The sequence below is a fragment of the Rattus norvegicus genome, chromosome 3 (assembly GCF_021556685.1).
Source record: "Rattus norvegicus strain SHRSP/BbbUtx chromosome 3, alternate assembly SHRSP_T2T, whole genome shotgun sequence".
NCBI lineage: Eukaryota > Metazoa > Chordata > Mammalia > Rodentia > Muridae > Rattus > Rattus norvegicus.
Window position 1 is genome coordinate 69,209,650 of NC_141536.1, and position 21,947 is coordinate 69,231,596.

A 21,947-nucleotide genomic window follows, 5' to 3' on the forward strand; every position below is an offset into this window, starting at 1 on the left:
AATCCATGAGCATGGGAGATCTTTCCATCTTCTGAGGTCTTCTTCAATTTCTTTCCTCAGTGTCTTGAAGTTCTTATTGTACAGATCTTTTACTTGCTTGGTTAAAGTCACACCGAGGTACTTTATATTATTTGGGTCTATTATGAAGGGTGTCGTTTCCCTAATTTCTTTCTCGGCTTGTTTCTCTTTTGTATAGAGGAAGGCAACTGATTTATTTGAGTTAATTTTATACCCAGCCACTTTGCTGAAGTTGTTTATCAGCTTTAGTAGTTCTCTGGTGGAACTTTTGGGATCACTTAAATATACTATCATGTCATCTGCAAATAGTGATATTTTGACTTCTTCTTTTCCGATCTGTATCCCCTTGATCTCCTTTTGTTGTCTGATTGCTCTGGCTAGAACTTCAAGAACTATATTGAATAAGTAGGGAGAGAGTGGGCAGCCTTGTCTAGTCCCTGATTTTAGTGGGATTGCTTCAAGTTTCTCTCCATTTAGTTTAATGTTAGCAACTGGTTTGCTGTATATGGCTTTTACTATGTTTAGGTATGGGCCTTGAATTCCTATTCTTTCCAGGACTTTTATCATGAAGGGGTGTTGAATTTTGTCAAATGCTTTCTCAGCATCTAATGAAATGATCATGTGGTTCTGTTCTTTCAGTTTGTTTATATAATGGATCACGTTGATGGTTTTCCGTATATTAAACCATCCCTGCATGCCTGGGATGAAGCCTACTTGATCATGGTGGATGATTGTTTTGATGTGCTCTTGGATTCGGATTGCCAGAATTTTATTGCGTATTTTTGCGTCGATATTCATAAGGGAAATTGGTCTGAAGTTCTCTTTCTTTGTTGTGTCTTTGTGTGGTTTAGGTATAAGAGTAATTGTGGCTTCGTAGAAGGAATTCGGTAGTGCTCCATCTGTTTCAATTTTGTGGAATAGTTTGGATAATATTGGTATGAGGTCTTCTATGAAGGTTTGATAGAATTCTGCACTAAACCTGTCTGGACCTGGGCTCTTTTTGGTTGGGAGACCTTTAATGACTGCTTCTATTTCCTTAGGAGTTATGGGGTTGTTTAACTGGTTTATCTGTTCCTGATTTAACTTCGATACCTGGTATCTGTCTAGGAAATTGTCCATTTCCTGAAGATTTTCAAGTTTTGTTGAATATAGGTTTTTATAGTAAGATCTGATGATTTTTTGAATTTCCTCTGAATCTGTTGTTATGTCTCCCTTTTCATTTCTGATTTTGTTAATTTGGACGCACTCTCTGTGTCCTCTCGTTAGTCTGGCTAAGGGTTTATCTATCTTGTTGATTTTCTCAAAGAACCAACTTTTGGTTCTGTTGATTCTTTCTATGGTCCTTTTTGTTTCTACTTGGTTGATTTCAGCTCTGAGTTTGATTATTTCCTGCCTTCTACTCCTCCTGGGTGTATTTGCTTCTTTTTGTTCTAGAGCTTTTAGGTGTGCTGTCAAGCTGCTGACATATGCTCTTTCCTGTTTCTTTCTGCAGGCACTCAGCGCTATGAGTTTTCCTCTTAGCACAGCTTTCATTGTGTCCCATAAGTTTGGGTATGTTGTATCTTCATTTTCATTAAATTCTAAAAAGTTTTTAATTTCTTTCTTTATTTCTTCCTCGACCAGGTTATCACTGAGTAGAGCATTGTTCAATTTCCATGTATATGTGGGCATTCTTCCCTTATTGTTATTGAAGACCAGTTTTAGGCCGTGGTGGTCCGATAGCACCCATGGGATTATTTCTATCTTTCTGTACCTGTTGAGGCCCGTTTTTTGACCAATTATATGGTCAATTTTGGAGAAAGTACCATGAGGAGCTGAGAAGAAGGTATATCCTTTTGCTTTAGGATAGAATGTTCTATAAATATCCGTTAAGTCCATTTGGCTCATGACTTCTCTTAGTCTGTCGACATCACTGTTTAATTTCTGTTTCCATGATCTGTCCATTGATGAGAGTGGGGTGTTGAAATCTCCCACTATTATTGTGTGAGGTGCAATGTGTGTTTTGAGCTTTAGTAAGGTTTCTTTTACGTATGTAGGTGCCCTTGTATTTGGGGCATAGATATTTAGGATTGAGAGTTCATCTTGGTGGATTTTTCCTTTGATGAATATGAAGTGTCCTTCCTTATCTTTTTTGATGACTTTTAGTTGGAAATTGATTTTATTTGATATTAGAATGGCTACTCCAGCTTGCTTCTTCTGACCATTTGCTTGGAAAGTTGTTTTCCAGCCTTTCACTCTGAGGTAGTGTCTGTCTTTGTCTCTGAGGTGTGTTTCCTGTAGGCAGATAGAAGAAAACTTCCCTAACCTAAAAAAAGAGATACCCATAGACATACAAGAAGCCTACAGAACTCCAAATAGATTGGACCAGAAAAGAAACACCCCTGCAGGGTCCTCGTTGCGTATCCAGTTTGTTAATCTATGTTATTGGGGAGTTGAGGCCATTGATATTGAGAGATATTAAGGAATAGTGATTATTGCTTCCCGTTATATTCATATTTGGATGTGAGGTTATGTTTGTGTGCTTTCATTCTCTTTGTTTTGTTGCCAAGACGATTAGTTTCTTGCTTCTTCTAGGGTATAGCTTGCCTCCTTATGTTGGGCTTTACCATTTATTATCCTTTGTAGTGCTGGATTTGTAGAAAGATATTGTGTAAATTTGGTTTTGTCATGGAATATCTTGGTTTCTCCATCAATGTTAATTGAGAGTTTTGCTGGATACAGTAACCTGGGCTGGCATTTGTGTTCTCTTAGGGTCTGTATGACATCAGTCCAGGATCTTCTGGCCTTCATAGTTTCTGGCGAGAAGTCTGGTGTGATTCTGATAGGTCTCCCTTTATATGTTACTTGACCTTTTTCCCTTACTGTTTTTAATATTCTTTCTTTATTTTGTGCGTTTGGTGTTTTGACAATTATGTGACGGGAGGTGTTTCTTTTCTGGTCCAATCTATTTGGAGTTCTGTAGGCTTCTTGTATGTCTATGGGTATCTCTTTTTTTAGGTTAGGGAAGTTTTCTTCTATGATTTTGTTGAAGATATTTACTGGTCCTTTGAGCTGGGAGTCTTCACTCTCTTCTATACCTATTATCCTTAGGTTTGATCTTCTCATTGAGTCCTGGATTTCCTGTATGTTTTGGACCAGTAGCTTTTTCCGCTTTACATTATCTTTGACAGTTGAGTCAATGATTTCTATGGAATCTTCTGCTCCTGAGATTCTCTCTTCCATCTCTTGTATTCTGTTGGTGAAGCTTGTATCTACAGCTCCTTGTCTCTTCTTTTGGTTTTCTATATCCAGGGTTGTTTCCATGTGTTCTTTCTTGATTGCTTCTATTTCCATTTTTAATTCCTTCAACTGTTTGATTGTGTTTTCCTGGAATTCTTTCAGGGATTTTTGTGTCTCCTCTCTATGGGCTTCTACTTGTTTATTTATGTTTTCCTGGAATTCTTTCAGGGATTTTTGTGTCTCCTCTCTATGGGCTTCTACTTGTTTATTTATGTTTTCCTGGAATTCTTTCAGGGATTTTTGCGATTCTTTCAGGCATTTTTGCGATTCCTCTCTGTAGGCTTCTACTTGTTCTCTAAGGGAGTTCTTCACGTCTTTCTTGAAGTCCTCCAGCATCATGATCAAAAATGATTTTGAAACTAGATCTTGCTTTTCTGGTGTGTTTGGATATTCCATGTTTGTTTTGATGGGAGAATTGGGCTCCGATGGTGCCATGTAGTCTTGGTTTCTGTTGCTTGGGTTCCTGCACTTGCCTCTCGCCATCAGATTATCTCTAGTGTTACTTTGTTCTGCTATTTCTGACAGTGGCTAGACTGTCCTATAATCCTGTGTGTCAGGAGTGCTGTAGACCTGTTTTCCTCACTTTCAGTCAGTTATGGGGACAGAGTGTTCTGCTTTCCGGCGTGTAGTTTTTCCTCTCTACAGGTCTTCAGCTGTTCCTGTGGGCCTGTGTCTTGAGTTCACCAGGCAGCTTTCTTGCAGCAGAAAATTTGGTCTTATCTGTGGTCCCGAGGCTCAAGTTCGCTCGTGGGGTGCTGCTCACGGGCTCTCTGCAGCGGCAGCAACCAGGAAGACTTGTGCCGCCGTTTCCGGGAGCTTCAGTGCACCAGGGTTCCAGATGGTCTTTGGCTTTTTCCTCTGGCGTCCGAGATGTGTGTGCAGAGAGCAGTCTCTTCTGGTTTCCCAGGCTTGTCTGCCTCTCTGAAGGTTCAGCTCTCCCTCCCACGGGATTTGGGTGCAGAGAACTGTTTATCCGGTCTGTTTCCTTCAGTTTCTGGTGGTGTCTCAGGCAGGGGTCCTGCCGCTCCTGGGCCCTCCCCCACGTGAGCCCAGAGGCCTTATACAGTTTCCTCTTGGGCCAGGGATGTGGGCAGGGGTGAGCAGTGTTGGTGGTCTCTTCCGCTCTGCAGCCTCAGGAGTGCCCACCTGACCAGGCGGTTAGGTTTTTATTCTTTAGGTTTATTATTTATTATCTGGCTTATTCTAATTGAATAGAAAAAAAGAATTTGGGATTTTAAAATATAATCTTTTAATAGCTGGGTGGTGGTGGTGCATGCCTTTAATCCCAGTGCTCATGAAACAGAGGCAGGCCTATCTCTGAGTTCCAGGCCAGCCTAGTCTACAGAGAAAGTTCCAGGACAGCCAGGGCTATTATACAGAAAAATGCTGATTCAAAAAAAAAATCCAAAAACCATTAAAAAAAGAAAAAAGATAGGATCTTTCTATGGAGCCGTGGCTGGCCTTGCACTCACATAGATCTGCCTGCCTCTGTCCACCGAGTGCTGGAGTTAAAAGTGTGCCCCACTATGCCTGTCTGATGCTGCTATTGAACCCATAGCATTGGAAGAGGTCCTTGCATATAGCAATCGTCCAACAGTTCTTTTAGCAAATGACTAAAGGACCCTGCCCGTGTTGGGCTTATTTATAGGAATGTGCCCTTAAGAGAGAAATCAAGCAGCTCCAAACACAGATCTGCAGCTAAAGAACAGAAAGGTCTGTGGTGAACTAGTAGGGGCCATAGAGAATGCCTGCTATTGTGCCTGGGTCAATGTGACAGCCATCTTATTGGAGATATTTGTTCACGTTCTCCTAAACTCATTTGCTTCAGACTTCTTTATTGGTAGCCAGTTTCATCCAAACCTCCTAGATTTGGTTCAAGATCCTTTTACTCTTAAAGCCTGACTCCGTGTGGGAAGGGAAGACACTACAGTAAGTCCAGATTCTAACGTTAGAGGATGATAAGTCAGGCCTGCCTAAGTTGCATCCTGTAGAGCTCTCTCTGGCAGTTCTAGGAGGAGGAAGCCCAGTGAACAGGGTGGAGCCTTCAGGAAGACTATTACCTTCCTCCCTCAGTGCAGGTCCTCCGATTGAGCTGCTGTCTGACTTTGGGAGGTGACAGAGGTGGTTGCTAGGTGTCCCTGTCAGCCCAGTGAGATTTAGCACACTTGGCCTTAGCTGGCTTGACTGGAGCTTGGAGTATCAGCAGTAGACTTTGATCCTGCCCCCTGGCCTGCTCAGCTTCTGTACCAGAGCCTCCTCATCATTGACTGAGCAATGGCACCTCTTAAGTGTCACTTCTTCTGGGGGTGAAGTACCTTTTAGCTGTGGGCAAATGATGTTTACTGTGTCCTAGGGAAGTGTCTCTCCAAGGCTCAGCTGAAAGAAAGGGCCAGCCCAGCCCAGACTCTGCTTGAGTTCTTCAGATAGGTGAGGTGATGGGGAGGGGATGTGGACATACTTTACTTTGCAAATGGCAGAGATTTGTAAATGCAAAAGAGAGAGAGAAAGAGAGAGAGTGAGAGGCAGATAGAGACAGGAGCAGAGAGACAGAGACAGAGACAGACAGAGAGACAGAGACAGAGACACAAAGACAGATAGAGAGACAGAAAGGGAGAAGAAACAGAGACAGACAGGGAGACAGAGACAGAGAGACACAGAGAGAGAAGAGACACAGAGAGAGGGAGACAGAGAGAGAGAGACAGACAGAGACAGAAACAGAGAGACAGAGAGGGAGACAGAGGGAGGGAGACAGAGAGAGAGAGGGAGAGAGAGAGACAGAAAGAGACCGAGAGACAGAGAACCATCTTCTAGAGAGGAAACAACTGCATGAAGCATGGAGACTGAGGTTCAGTAAGAGATACAGCAAAGAAAAGAAAGAGTGGGGCCTTGAGCTTGCGCTGACGCTAACCCCTCCACAGGAGCATTTGATTGTTTTTCTTCTTCAATACAACACATGCATTCACACATACACACAGCACACACACACACCACACAAATAAATGTAATGAAATTTATAAAAAGTATTTAGTATTATTGCCATATGTGTGTGTGTGCATGTGTGTGTGTGTGTGTGTGTGTGTGCGCGCGTGCGCGCGTGCCATGGGTTATAGAGACCACTCAGGTCATCAGGAGTTTACAGCGTGTACCTTTAACCAATAAGCTGCCTTATTGTCACCATCTATATTGACAAAAGAATGAAAGGAGGTCTGGGATGTGGCTCAGTTGGAGTTCTTATTTAGCATACACCAACATCCTAGGTTCAATCCCCAGACCTCAGCAAGGCCAGGTCATAGAAGAAGGAGGATCAAGTTGAGGTCAGCCTCAGCTACATAGTGAGACTGAGCTACAGTAGACCAAGAAAAGGGAAAGAATGGAAGAAAAAAAAGAAAGGAAAGACCGGATGCATATGTTGAAACACTGGGCCATCTGAGTGTAGGTCTTGCCTGCTCATTGTGAGTTCTTCCTGGAGAAGCTCCTCCCTACAGAGGGAGACTATCCAGCCAGCCCTTACAAGATGCAGTCACTAGGACAGAGCAGTGGTTCTGGGTGCCAGCTGAGCTCAGTCTGTCTGTAGCAGGAGAGGGAGGCTGAAGGGTGGAGGAAAGTGTGGGGAGAACAAAGAAGCTTCAGTTCCTGGCAGCTCCCGGGGGATGGTCCACAAGAGCAGGAAACCATTAATCTGCTTGGCATGTTATAACCAAAAGCTGTTTCAGAGATTAATACACTGTATGCGTTACTCAGAAGGAACATCTTGTTTGATGAAGTTCTATGTGATGAGAACCTTGTTTGCACAAGAATTTCTTTTTTTTCCAAGGGATTAGTTGACCAAACGATGACCTTCCAAGCACAGGGACCCAAGATTCCTGCCCAGAATCCAACATGAGAGAAAAAGAAAGAAAGAAGAAAAAAGAAAGCAAAGAAGAGAAAGGAAAGCTAGGCGTGGTGGTTCGTGCTTGCAATCCCAGCAGAGGGGAGGCAGAGACGCTGGATTCCAGAAACTGGGGGAGTAGCCGTCTAGTCTAGCCTGATAGGCGAATGAGAGGCCCTGTCTCAAAAGAAGGTGAGTGGGGGTTGGAGTGATGGCTGAGCTGGTGAGGGTCCTTGCCACTAGGCCTCTGACTTCTATGTATACATCTTTACGGCACATATCTAAACACACACACACACACACACACACACACACACACACACACACACACACACACACACGAGGAGGACTGGGGAGATATACACCCATATGCATAAAATAAAGACACATCTCAAAAAGTGACAAAGTTTTCTTTTTTATTATGTGTGCGTGCAGGTGCCCCTGGAGGGCAGAGGGCTCTGAACTCAGGTCCTCTGCAAGAACAGCGTGCGTTCTTAACTGCTGAGCCATCTCTTCAGCTCCTAAGTCATGCATATAGTTCAGAGTACTAATCGCTGAGGCAGAGTCTGAGAAAATGCCTTGGACATAAACAGGATTCCTACAAGACTACAGTTGCACTTCCTGGGTTATTCTAGAAAATAATGTCTGTTGTGATGGCCTCGGGCAAGCCATTTCAGGAAGGAGAGATACGTGGACTATGGCTGCAACAATTTCCTTATTCCCAAGCCCTTTAACCTTTACAGATGTTCAGGTGTTCTGGTTTGGTTTATGTCAACTTAACACAAGCTAACATCATCAACTCAATTGAGGGAGCCTCGATTGAGAAAATGCTTCAAGATTAGGCTGTAGGCAAGCATTTGGGGGCTTTTTTTTTTTTTTCTGGAGCTGAGGACCGAACCCAGGGCCTTGTGCTTGCTAGGCAAGCGCTCTACCACTGAGCTAAATCCCCAACCCTGGGGGCTTTTTCTTAATTAGTGATAGGTGTGCGAGGTGGCGGTACCATCCCTGGGTTGGTGGTTTGGGGTTCTTTAAGAAAAACAGGCTGAGCAAAACATGGGGAGTAAGCTAGTAAGCAGCATCCCTCCATGGCTTCTCCATCAGCTCCTGCCTCCAGGATCCTGCCCTGTTTGAGATCCTGACTTCCTTCATTGATGAACAGTGATATGGAAGTGTAAGCAGATAAACCCTTTCCTCCCTAAGGTGCTTTGGTCATGGTGTTTTGTGACAGTAAAAATGACCCAAACTAAGACAGCAGGTGTATTAGCTGCAACTCAAGGGCTGGCGCTTGCCAGCTGTCAGGGCTGCTTCGGGAGGTAGTTGTGGAAGCTGAAATGGCCAGTTCTGGCTCGAGGAAACAGAAAATGAGGGCGGTTTGAATCTTTGAAGTTGTGACCCAAACCTGGTTCTGGTCTATTCTGCTTCCTGTTCCTCCAAAACATGGGGGAAAAACTACGCTGTAAGCTCCTGCCACCACGATGGATGGTGTTCTTGAGCTGTGAGCCACAATAAATTGCTGTTTCCCTGAGTTATTTCTGTCAGGTATTTAGCTACAACAGTGAGAAAGTAAACAACTACAGATGGCTTTCTGACTAAAGACAACAAACCCACCCTTCCCCTCAGGGGTAACTGATGTCCTTCTTCTGTTCCTCTCATTTAGCTTGCCCATCTTGACCTTTGCACAAACGGAAATGGAATGGTCTAAACATTGTCTCTTTTCTTGCTCCCTCACTCTCCCTCTCCCTCCACTCCCTCTCCCCCTCTCCTCCCCTGCCTTCCTCTCCCTCCCCTCCCCCTGCCCCTCCCCTGTCTTCAAAGTCTTCTGTATCTCAGACTGGTCTCCTAGGCATCAGGTAGCCAAGAATGACCTTGAACTTCCAAAGAGCTTTGTGTTTCTGGAGTAATAACCATTGTATGAATGAAGACAATTTGCTTATCTATATTCTTATTGGTGGACTACAGGCCTGGGGCTCTTCTGAATAAAGCTATTGTGAACACCTTCCTGCTCTCTCGCTCTCTCTCTCTCTCTCTCTCTCTCTCTCTCTCTCTCTCTCTCTCTCCCCCACTCATTTCTTTTAGGTGGAATTGCTTGGCCAAAGGGCAGGAGTGAGAGGTTCATGATGTGGAGACTTGGAGAGGTAGAATTCCCTTTCCTGTGTGTTTCTGGTGAGGGTGGGTCTCAAGAAAGACTCTGGAGGGCATGGAGAGTGGAAAAGAAGCAGCTGTCATTTTGAAGAAGAGCTCAAACATGGTGTGCCCAATCTCTGGCAGGCCTGACTGGCATGTGTCCATAGCTGTCTCACCTTTGCTCGGCTTCTACTGTGGAGTCAGGAGTGTCTGAGGTAACTTTCATTGAAGGCCCCTAGCTTCAGGAAGGTACGGCACATGTGATTGCAGCAAGAACTGACTGGGGTTTAAGGCTTCAGCCCATGTTCTTGCTTATGAGGTCTAGCTTCTTCTGTAGACCTCCCTTACTTTATGTCTAATCATGACTGTCTGACTTGAGGAAGCTCTAGTATGAGGTAATCCATGTCAGATGGCTTAGTCATTGTTCATAATTAAGATCTAATCCCAATAACATGCAAGACACACAACACACACACACACACACACACACACACACACACACACACACACACACACACGGTGTCTATTCTTGGTTGTCAACTTGATTACCTCTGGAATAAACTAAAAACCTCAAGCCACTCAGCATATCTGTAAGGAAATTTTAGTTGTTCGGATCACCTGAGGTCTGAAAACCCACCTTAAATTTGGGCCACACCCTCTCTCATGGTATGTAAAGGACAAGGGAGAGGAAGCATTTGTTCTCTGCCTGCTTGTCCTTGCTCTCATTGGGAAGTTCATTCCTTCACTGGCATTGGAGCCTACATCTTCACTGCAATATACACCAGCTGAGACATCCAGACCCGTGGTCTGAACGACTACCGTATTCTTGGACCTCTGGTAGGTAGACAGCCATTGTTGGACTAGCTGGACCACAGCCTGTAATAATAAACCTCCATTCTAATAAACTCATCCTAATAAACCTCATTCTAATAAACCTCCTTTATGTAGAGATAGATTCATATTATCAGTGATCTTCCTCTGGAGAACACACACACACAAACACACTCACACTCATGCACACATACACTTGTACATACACACATACTTGCACGCTCACACACACAATGCTTGTATACATACTTGTACACACATGCATACTTGTACACGCAGTCAGTCACCCACCTGTACACACACTTGTGTACACACACATACTCTCTCTCTCTCTCTCTCACACACACACACACACACACACACACACACACACACACACACACACACACCCCTACACATCCCTCTGGTTGTTGCAGCCTTGCCTTACCCTGTTGTTTCATTCTTTTGGATTTTTACCCATTCGGCTAGGTGGGTGGGTATTTTCATTGAAGGAAAAAAAAAAGCTTTTTCTCAGCTTCTTACAAAGCAAACTGACTCTTGAGCTACAAATCTTAAAAAAACAAAAAACAAAAAAAAAACACTGTCATTTGCAGTGAAATGTTGAGGCTGGAGGTCACCAAGCCAAAGGAGATAAGCCAGACACAGGAAAAAAACAAGGACAAGATGTTCCCTCTCATAGATGGGAAAAGAAAGTCATTCTGAAAACTAGACAAGTCCCTCCCAGAGACTGGAACAGCTGCTGCGGGGAGGGGTGGAGGGTGGAGAAGGTTGATTGGAAATGACCTCTGTATGTTGTGTACACGTATGGAAATTCACAGTCTCGTTGTGTGTACAATTAGTGTATGCTGATAAAAAAAATTGGGGCTTGTCTGAGGAAAGACTTCGGTAGCTGAAGGGAGCTATGTGATACGGAATTACACCTTCACCCCTCATTGGCTGCATGATCTTGGTTGACTATCTCTCTGGGCTTCAGCTTTCTCATCTATGAAATGAATTATTCATCATCGCTAACAAGTATCGATTGCTTCCCAGATGCCAGACACAGCTCTAAGCAGTCCACGTGTACTCAGTCATTGAATTCTCTTGCTTCATACTGGAGTGGGTGCTACCATGACTCTCAACTCCCCGGGCATATACACTGCAGACCCATGGTTCAAACATCGACAGTTTGACTTCTGGCACCATCGTCCATCTTCAAGTCTCCGTCATAGGAAATGTGGGGCTAGGAGGGTAATGTGGATTCACAGGCTCCTGACAAAGCAGCAAGACTAATATGGAGGGCAGTCATTTCCTTCTCCTCCTCCTCTCCATCCTCCTCCCTCTCCTCCTCTTCTGTAGGTTGCAATTGGAACTTGCTGTTAGTTTTGCTAAAGTGCAGAAATGAACCCAAACAAACAAGCACTCGAGAAATTCAGCTGGCATCATGACAAAGACATCCAAAAAGTAGGTGCTCCCTAGGATCCAGAAAAATCCAGAGCTGTCCAGAGATGACACCCAGGACGCTCTGACTTAGATATTTTGGTCCTTGGCAGGCAGAGTGCTTTGGAGGCGTGTCAGGCTTCACCCACGTGTCAATCCATCAACTTCCTTTACTGCCTTTGTACTGAATAAAGAACCTCCTGGTATTGATTTTCTTTCCCAAAAGTCTGTCCTTCCTGAAAGAGATTGTGCTGACCAGCCAGCCTCAGAATTCCCAGCTGCTGGGGGCTTTCGTTCCTCAGTATAAATTAATAAATTGCGTTTAGGGTTCATCCATCAGTCTCTTGTGAGTTTGTTTAGAGTGAACTATCTTCTCTATAACTAGTCATAGCAACTCACCATGCAGGGGAGGGGGTAGAAAAGAAATACCTTCGTTGGAGTAAGAGGAATGTTCAAGGAATGCTATGAAAAGGGTAGAGTGGGACTGGAGAGATGGCTCAGCGGTTAAGAGCACTGACTGCTCTTCCAGAGGTCCTGAGTTCAAATCCCAGCAATCACATGGTGGCTCACAACCATCTGTAATGAAGACAGCTACAGTGTACGTCTATATAATAAATAAATAAATCTTTAGAAAAGAAAAGGGTGGGGACAGGGACATTAGAGATGGCTTCCAGAGGGGCTGGAGGGGGATCAACACTGGCAAAGGTGGGTATGAACTTCTGCACAACACTTGAGCACTGTCCCTGAGGCCTGCCTGAGTTAGAGGTACTCAGAATCATTAAAGTTCTTATAATGATTGTGTCCAACATGGGGTGGTGTGGGCATCAGATAATTCCAGATATCTAGAACTGATTTCAGGACTTCTCCTACTCAGGATCTCCAAATCCACAGATGCCTAAGACCTTTCTATACAATTTCATTGTATACATATATGAAATACTCAAAAATAAAGAAAAAAAGAAATGACTAGTAAATTAAAAAAATAGTATAGTATTGACATTTTAACTTTAGCACATTTTCTCTTATACTTGGAATTACTCAATTATTCATGATAGGTGTGTGTGTGTGTGTGTGTGTGTGTGTGTGTGTGTGTGTGTTTCATGCATGTGATATGAGTGCAATTAATAAATTGCATTTAGGGTTCATCAACACAGGTGTTTGTGGCTGTGCAAATGTAGTGGCCAGTGGAGGGTGTTGGAGTCTCTTCCTCTGACACACTTTATCTCACTGTCTTGAGACTGTGTCTCTCACTGAACTGGTAGGTTACTCTTTTGACAAGGCTGCCTTGCCAGTGAGCTCCCAGGATCCACTGGACTCTGCCCCACCAATGCTAGGTTACAGGCATGTGGCTTTGTACTGGGAATTTGAATCTAGGTTGTTATGATTGAATATCAAACCTTCTTATCCACAGCTCCACCTACCCAGCTCCTAAGCAAGGCACTGGATACAATGGAGATGTTATGCAAATAGTTGCTAATAGTAGCTGGGCACCACAGTGCACACTTGCAATCCCAGAACTCTGGAGCCAGAGGCAGAAGGATTAGCCCATGCTCAGCTTCACAGTGATTTAGGGCCAGCCTGGGCAACATGAGATTCTGACTTAAGACAAAACAAAACACGTAGCACTGATCTATTTGGGGACACAACAATAAAGAAAACAATCCCTACATATTTAGTATAGATGAACTCTCTCATCCCTTACGTCCAGAATATTTGACCCGCAGTTGGTTGGATCTTTGGTTGCTGAATCTCCAGATAGGGTGGACTGTGTCATACAAAGCTCTTAGCCTGAGGCCTGGCTCACAAAGGACACTTAGCAAATGGATGTCATTACTGTTGCCATTATGAATGTCACAAGGGCATTTCCGCAGAGGGCATCTCTGGAAGGAGTTCATTTGGCACTGGGTACATCCTCAGGCCCTAAAGACTGTTCTGTGAGTGGTGACCCTTAGGTTTCAGATGTGCAGTGCAGAATGTTCTTTGTAGTAGAGGGATCCTTCCTTGAGAGCAATCACAGCCCATTCTGTGGTTTAGAAGCTAAGAAGAGCTCCATGCACAATTTGCAAGCGTTCATCAGTTTGTGGTTTTTCTGAGTCACTGTTGGGTCATTTCAGCTTCCAAACAGAGCCGGAAGGGCAGTGCTTAGAGACGATTGTACCTTACCAGAGATCCTTGTTCAGGATGAGCCTTTACACAGAAGAGTAGCATTTCAGCAAGTAGGGCTGAGAGATGCTTGGTTTTTGTTTCTAGGGAAAGAAATGGGGCTCCTCAGGGAGGATGGTCCGTAAGGTCCAGCTGCAGAACTGAGCAGCTCCTGCGTCCCCTGCTTTCTTGTTCCAGGCTTGTCCACAGATTCTTGAGGGTCCTCCCTTGATTTTGCCACAAGCTTGCTTCTAGATTGGGACAAGACAAGGGGAGAGGTAGAAAAGGATGGACAAGCATGCTTAGAGGGTATTTGGAGTCCCACCCTCCAAGTATCCCCAGAAAAGGTAAATATTTAAGCAAGAGTATCCAGGCTTGGTGGGGGCAGAAATAAAGGCAGACCACAGGCTTAAGGCAAAGGAGGTCCAGTAGCAGAAAACAGAAAGAATGTCCTATTTCAGTTAGGTGAAGCAGGTTTGGAGACCCAATAGAAATACTAGGCATTAGGACCTAAGAAAGCTTTGAGCTCTAGTTTCCCTCAGAGCCACACTGAATTAAGGGCCTTGTCTCCTGTGGCCACTCTGAGGTGGCAGCTCTACTCACTGGCTGGCAAGAATGCTAGGTGTCTGGGGTCTCAGAGGGGGTAAAAAAGTGTGTGTGTGTGTGTGTGTGTGTGTGTGTGTGTGTGTGTGTGTGTGTGTTCCATTCCTGCCCACGTCATAGTTCCTGTAGCCATAATTAGCCTGGTGCCACATGCTTTCCTGTCTCATCTGGGGCCTTATCTGCAGGGCTTAGCCAGCAAGACTATGGCTTGGTCCCAGTGGGCTCACAGACCCTTTGGGAGAAGGGGGATTGGATGTGACTAAGTCCCAGCTCTGGTCGAGACCCTAAGCAGTAGGTGAGCAGTGGGAATGAGAGGGGTTGAGTGAGAGGTGGAGAGCTAGAGATAAGCAGAGAAAAAAATGGTTGGGAAGGAAGAACCATGTCGGGAGAGAGCCACACATGGAGTCTGAGTAGGAAGGGGAGAGGCAGCCAGGGAGCTCATGGATGAAAGACAAAGGATAGGCAGAATCAGAGGACAGTGTTTACTGGAGCAGTTAATATAATCCCAGAAAGGAATAAGCAGCACTCACCTAACAGACAAGGGCTGCAGAGCTCTGTTGTAGAAAATATTTAATCTCAGTCCAGAGCTTATTCTGCCTTTGGCCATTTAGTTCCTGGATAAAAGACATGCATGACCTTTATATTTATGATAAAACTTTGTTAGCATTAATGCTGGGCAGATATCTACCCTCTATAGAACTAAAATTTATTTCCTATCAATAACCCCTAGTTTCAACTTATTATGTTTCATCTGGGCTACTCTTAACTTCAATTGTCCAACCATCATGGCCATGCTTTCTTGACTCCTAAGCCATGATGTCTTCCTCCTCTCTCCACCTTTTTCTCTCTCTCCTCATGGACTTCTCTCATCCCGAGCCCAGGAACACTAAGCCTCACCTATCTCACCTTGAAAACATTTTATTGTAATGAACTAAATTAATATCTAATATGACCATGAGTTTGACTATCTGACTATTAACTTGTATTGTTTAGTTATCCCAAACAGCTTGTAATGGCGGCTATCAAAGTTTAAAAGAGTTGTATAGGCACAGTGCCTATTTAAGAGTTGAAACATACCTAAATTATGTTGCAACAAAATTATCTTAAATTTTGTATCAATATACAAAGATTTATATAAATGAAGACATTTAATCTGTATCAACATACAACATTCTGTATCAATGTAACAAAATATAACCAAAATATTACATCAAAATATAAAGATCTTTATCAATGTAAGATTGTGGGTATACAATGCTTTAAAGAGTAGACTCAATAGCCCATTCTTATTTGTCTTTATTTCCTATAATATTGTTATATCCCCTCTTTTTTCTTTTCAAGCTCTAAAGGGGAGATGCATTCTCCAGGTCAGCTTCCAGTCACTACTAAGACAAAGTGAGCTTGGTGTACGGACCAGCTCTCCTGCTCTTCTCAGAAATGATAACAGGGAGGGGACTGAACAAGACAGAGGCACAAGTAACAAAGCAACAAAATAACCCTATATGTAAATTTCACACAATCAGCTGGCCATTCATCCTGACTAAAACCAAAACCAGATCTCCTGAGGGGCAGAATCACGAAACAAGGCCCTCTGCTTTTGGCCTCCCTGCTTAGCTCAGGAGGACATGGGAAGTCTCCCTGTCATGTGCTTTCTCTTAGACCTTAAGAAGTCTCCACAAAGAGCTTCTGCTTCCTAACTTTAATGGGACTTTCCAAGAGGTGTGTTCTCTGAAGCAGAACTGAATTTAGTTGCAGACTTACCTCCTAGGAGTGTCTGAAGGCCTCTATCCATTTTGGTATTGGGCATAAAGCAGTCATCATATATGTTCCTTGGCTCAGTGGGAGGCACAGAGCCCAGGAACATCTCCAGGGAGCAACTCCCCTGAAACCTTTCCACTGTCTAAGGCAGTGGAGAGGGAGGCTGGGTCCTGTGTATGTGTGGGTAATCTTTCTGGGATCTCCGAAAATGAAACAACCCATGTAGAACAGAGACCACAACTCTAACTACTATGTTCCATGTTTAGCAGATGTCTCAAAGCTATTCTGACCTAACGCTCATCGAACATTGATGTAATTGTGGTTTCTATGGATTTTGCCTTTTAAAACACTTTACCCCTGAGCTTCAACATGAAGAAACTCTGAGGCATTCGCCTACTCTAGGTCATTCTGGCTAATTTAGTTTATGTTTAGTTTGTATAAACATTACTTATTTTGGTTAATACAACTGGACATGGTCAGGGTTCATCCAGGGTCGGGGGTGGAAATCCCAAATGTGTTGCTAAAGGTGGAAGTGACTCTGGGGGGCAGATAGAGGACTGACACAAATGGAGTCAGGACAAGAAGTCCCCATGGCCCTTTGGCAGACAGTCAATGTATAAATTCTAGCACTTGGTCAGTGGTCAATGACTCAAGTATCACTGATGCCACCCTGTGTCTTCTCAGGGATGGAGAACACCTTGGAGTTCACACAGTGTGCTACAGCCTGGTTCTTAGAGTTACGGGTGTAGATATTGTTCTTTTGTTTGTTTGTTTGTTTGTTTGTTTTTGATTGTTTCAAAGATAACCTGTTTTGTTTAACTCTTTTTAAACTCTTTTTTAAAAAATAATTTTATTTATTTACATTCCAAATGTTGCCCCCATTCCCATTGCCTCCTCCCAGAGCTCTTCACCCCATTCCCCTTCCCTTTTGGCTATGAGAGGGTGCTCCCCCATCCATCTACCTTCATCTCACTACCCCCAGCATCCCCCTTCCCTGGGGCATCAAGTCTCTACAGGATTAAGCACATCCTTTCCCACCGAGGCCAGACAAGCCTGTTACATATGTATTGAAGACTTGAGGTGGGATAGGGGTGGGATGAGGGCAGGGACCAGCCCATGTATGGTCTTTGGTTGGTGGCTTAGCCTCTGGGAGCTCTGAGGGGTCCAGGTTAGTTGACACTATTGTTCTTTCTATGGGGTTGCAATCCCCTTTAGCTCTTTTGTTAATATATATATATATATATATATATATATATATATATATATATATATATATATATATATATTTACAGAGAAAGGAGCTTCCCTTGAGTGCCTCTATGAAATCCAGCTGTAAGTCATTTTCTTAATTGATGATCAAGGAGGAAGGGCCCCTTATTGGTTGGACCATCCCTGGGCTGGTAGTTTTGGGTTCTGTAAGAAAGCAAGTTGTGCAAGCCAGAGGAGGCAAGCCAGTAAGTATCGTCCCTGCATGGCCTCTGCATCAGCTCCTGCTTCCTGACCTGCTTGAGTTCCAGTCCTGACTTCCTTTGGTGATGAACAGCAATGTGGAAGTGTAAGCTGAATAAACCCTTTCCTCCCCAATTTGTTTCTTGGTCATGATGTTTGTGCAGGAATAGAAACCCTGACTAAGACACCCCTCTAGGACGTTCTGCCTCCTGGCTCATCCCAATTTGAGGGACCTCCGTAACGTGCTCTTCCTGCTTTGAGCCCTACCACCATGAACCAAAGTCTCTCTGACAGACTTGAGCCTTGACACCTCTCCTCTTGTTTCTGTCACAGTGACATGGGAAGTACCTGATAAAGAAAATCAGAGTTGTAAGAGGGACTGGAACTCTAAGAAACCCAAATATGTGGTTCTTGGACTTTTAGAGATGGCTTTCGGGAGGACAGTGTAAGGGAGGGGATGCCACCTAAAGAAGCTCAAGGACGCCATTGGTAGAGCTTACTGTGCAGTCCCGGTGGAGTTCTGAAGGTGATAATGCTGGCAGAAATGCTCAGGAGAAGAGTTATGCTCATGAGTTTTCAGATGGGAACACAGAAGCCATTCATATCATGTTCTGGCAAAGACTCTGGCTATAGGCTGCCTATAATCTAAACTTTTGAGTAAGGATGGATTCAAATGTAAGACACTAATTTATCTGGTGGACAAAATTGCATAACTGCCCAGCATCCAGATTGGGCCATGGTTGTGACTACTTTTACCCGAGTTTACAATGAGATCCAGAGCAAACGGATGTGGAAAACATAGTTTGGTTAGTGAAGGGATGAAGGCCTGTTTACAGCTGCTAAAGAACTCAGAACCATCCAGAAGCTCTATGTTGGGCTGTTTTCTACTGCCTGGAACTCCAGCTAGCGCCTCTGGCTTCTTTGGGCACCTGTACTCTCGTGCATGTATCCACCCACACACCTATGAATGTAATTAAAAGTAAAAAATAAACCTAACGAAAGAAGCTCAGACTGCACCTGAAGAACAGGAAAGGGCCCCGAGGCCCCGCCCATCCAAGGATTGGGAAGCATAAATGCAAACTGTAAGAGAAGGACGTTCAACAAGAGCGTTCCTGGTGTTTAGGGCATCAGGGTGTCCTGCTTGCAGATAACCATCTAGGGAAGTGTTTGTCCAGGCTTAGCTGTGCAGGCATTCAGAGCTCGCTGCAGTCCTGGCCCGAAGGTGCCGGGCTACAGTGTGAGACGTGGCGATGGCCCTAGTTTTGGTCGAGCCCTTTCAGCTTCCTGATGTGCTGAGATGTGTGCCTTGGTCACATGGTCCAGCTGCTTTGAGTACAGCTGGGCCTTCCGTGCCATGAGGGACTGAAACCACAAGCTCAAATAGATATTTCCTCTGTTTAGCTGCATCTGTTGGGTAATCTGTCACAGAGAACAGAAAATGAGTAACAACATGGAAGTGAAGCCAAGGGGAAGGGGAGGGCAGCAGGAGATTCCCACGGTCAGGGGCCGTGGTCCCGGATGCTCCTGCTTCTGTGCCCAAAATCCATGTGGCCGAATGCTGTACACATGATAGCTGTCACTGATGGTAGCCACGGGGGCTGGTCTGGTCATGGGACTGGTCCAAGAGCCCCTCCTTCCAGTGCCTCCTTGGGCATCCATTCTGATCCATCTTTCTTTGAAAAGAAGGTGGGAGGCCTCCTCTTTACCCACAGCCCTACTTTTATCAGAACTGCTTTCAAAGCACTACAAGATCCCAAACAGCCTAGCTCTATGGCTCCTTCCCCTTCCTGTCTACTCTGGTTTATGAACCAATTTCCTGTCAGTAGCTCACAGTATAATCAGTTGGATGGTCAACATGGTCCCTTTCCCTGGAGATGGGGCTCCTTAAAGGTGGCTGGCTCACTTATGACACAGGGATCCTTCTCCCTGCCCCCATTTATTTCTTTGTTAGGTTAGGGGCACTTTAGAATTCTTCTAACGTAGCATCTCATTTTTTTTTATTAATTTCTTTTTGATTTTTTTCATAATTAAATAATATTTTGTTAACAACAAGATTAGCCAGTGTACTAATTGGGCAATTTTCATACATTATCTGCACCCACACCACAACCTGACTGATTTTATAGATGCAGGGAGTGAAGCTCAGAGAGACAGGTAATTGGCGATCAACAAGCTTCTGATTTTTCCTTTTTCTGGCATTACCTCAAGAGGATAAAATTTTTTCTTTCCATTGAAAAGGAAAAGGGAAATGTTTGCATTTATCTCTTGATTTTTTTGTTTCAAATTAGATTCCCAACTCCCCTTTTGAGACTATAGATGGGAAAGCCAAATATTTGGATTCTCACAAGCCTAGATTTTTGAAGGGCATTGTGATGGTTAATCTCAGCTGTCAACCTGACTACATTTGGAAGTAACTAAAACCCAAGCACCTGGGCAAACCTGTGAGGAATTTTGGTTGGCTTACTGTAGGTGGGAATCCATTTTAAATTGTTAATAAACCTCTTGCTGATATATAGATATGTTAGTTCATTTTATCGGTTCTGTTCCTTGAGAACACTGGCTTGTTTGTATGCTTGGTGTATCAGAAAGCAGAACCCTTTATGAGAAAGGGCTCACATCTTATCCATATGAAAGGAGGTTAAGAAAAGGTTTGTGAATCCTGCCCAGGGTGGAGCACCAGGAGATGGAGGGGGGAGAGTACTATTTGTGGAGATCATTAGAGGGGAGGTGGGGAAGCCTTGGAAGGTAGGGTGGGATGACTGAAGACATGATCTTTGTATTAGGAATAGCATCTATCTATCTATCTATCTATCTATCTATCTATCTATCTATCTATCTATCTATCTATGTATCGATCTATGTATCTATATCTGTGTATGTATGTATCTATCTATGATCCATCTAGCTATGTATCTATGTATTGATCTATGTATCTATATCTGTGTATGTATGTATGTATTATCTATCTGTCTATCTATCTATCTATCTATCTATCTATCTATCTATCTATCTACAGTGTCTTATGTAGCCCAGGTTGGCCTTGAACTTGTTATGTAGCAAAGAAAGATCTTGAACCTCTGGTTCTTCTGTTTCCACCTCTTGAGTGTTGGGACCACAGGTGAGTACCTTCATCCCCAGGGATGGGGTTAGAACCCAGGATTCATGCTGAACGCTAGGCAGATACTCAGCTGAACTATAGCCTTAATCTTTCTACCTCCAGGGACATGATTTGATGCAGTTCATTCAATTTGTCTTATATGACTAGCCATAACAAGTCTATGTGATGTCCATGCCTTTTATCCCTTGAATCTGGGCTAGCTCTCACCAGCTGGGTTTGGAAAACATACAAACACTTAAGCAGTGTTCTCAAATGGGAGCCCTGATGGGCTGATATACTGATGGCACAGAGGTAGGTCAAGCCTTAGTGAGAGAAGAGTATCCGGTTATGGCAGTAGCTAAGGATGGGTAGGGAATGGAATCAACAGGACATGATTGATGGATATGGGCTAAAGACCAAATACCTTCATTCAGGTCCCTGCTCTGGCCTAGGTCTGGCCACTGCTCTTGCAGTGGTTGTCTTGGCTCCAGAATGTTCTTACCATTCCTAGGCTCTGTACTGTCCCATGTTGCTGGTTGAAAGTGTTAGGCTGGGCACTGCCTGACAGAACATTCTCTCACTCTAGCAATTTGATTTATTGCCTCCTGGGCTTGAGAAAAGCATCCCGAGGGAAGGCACTGGAACTCCTGAATTCCAGCACCTGGCACAGAGCTTGGTACTTTTCGTTCATTGAGTCAAGCAATTAACAACAACAACAAACAACAACAGCGACAGCAACAACAATGGCGACAACAACAACAGCGACAACAATGTCGACAACAAAATGGGGTGAAATGAAAGGCGATGAAGAGAGAAAGGTTGGGGATGTTGGTGCTCAAGTCAGACCTTATTATAACTACTTGTTTCTCTGATGTTACAAGAAAATCCTCATTGGCTGATCAGAACAGCACCTGCCTCTGCCTCTGCTAGCTGCAGGAACTGAAGCAAATAGGACTAAGAACAGTGTGAGGTTTGCACTTAACAGTGTCTATAGGCCTGCCATGTTACTAGCGGCAGTGCCTTCTGCAGTCAAGTGGGGTATAGGGTAGGATTCTTACTTGGGAGAGAGGAACTGCTTAAGTCTAGGCTGCTTTATCCTGAGCCGTGCTTTTCTGACTGCTCCTGCTGATTTGCATTCTAAATTCTCTTTATCTTGGCTTTGACCTTTTCTCTTCTTCCTTTGCTCTTTCCGTTTTCCTTATCCACCAGGTCCTCAGGAGAGCAACGCATGAGCCCAGTGCTGAGGCTGGACTTGCATTCATAGCAGTGTCTCTGCGACTTGCAGTAAAACAGAAAATCTTGCTCTGTGCTTCCTTTTGTCTTGAGTTGTTGTATTTTTAGTCTCCCATCCTCACCCTC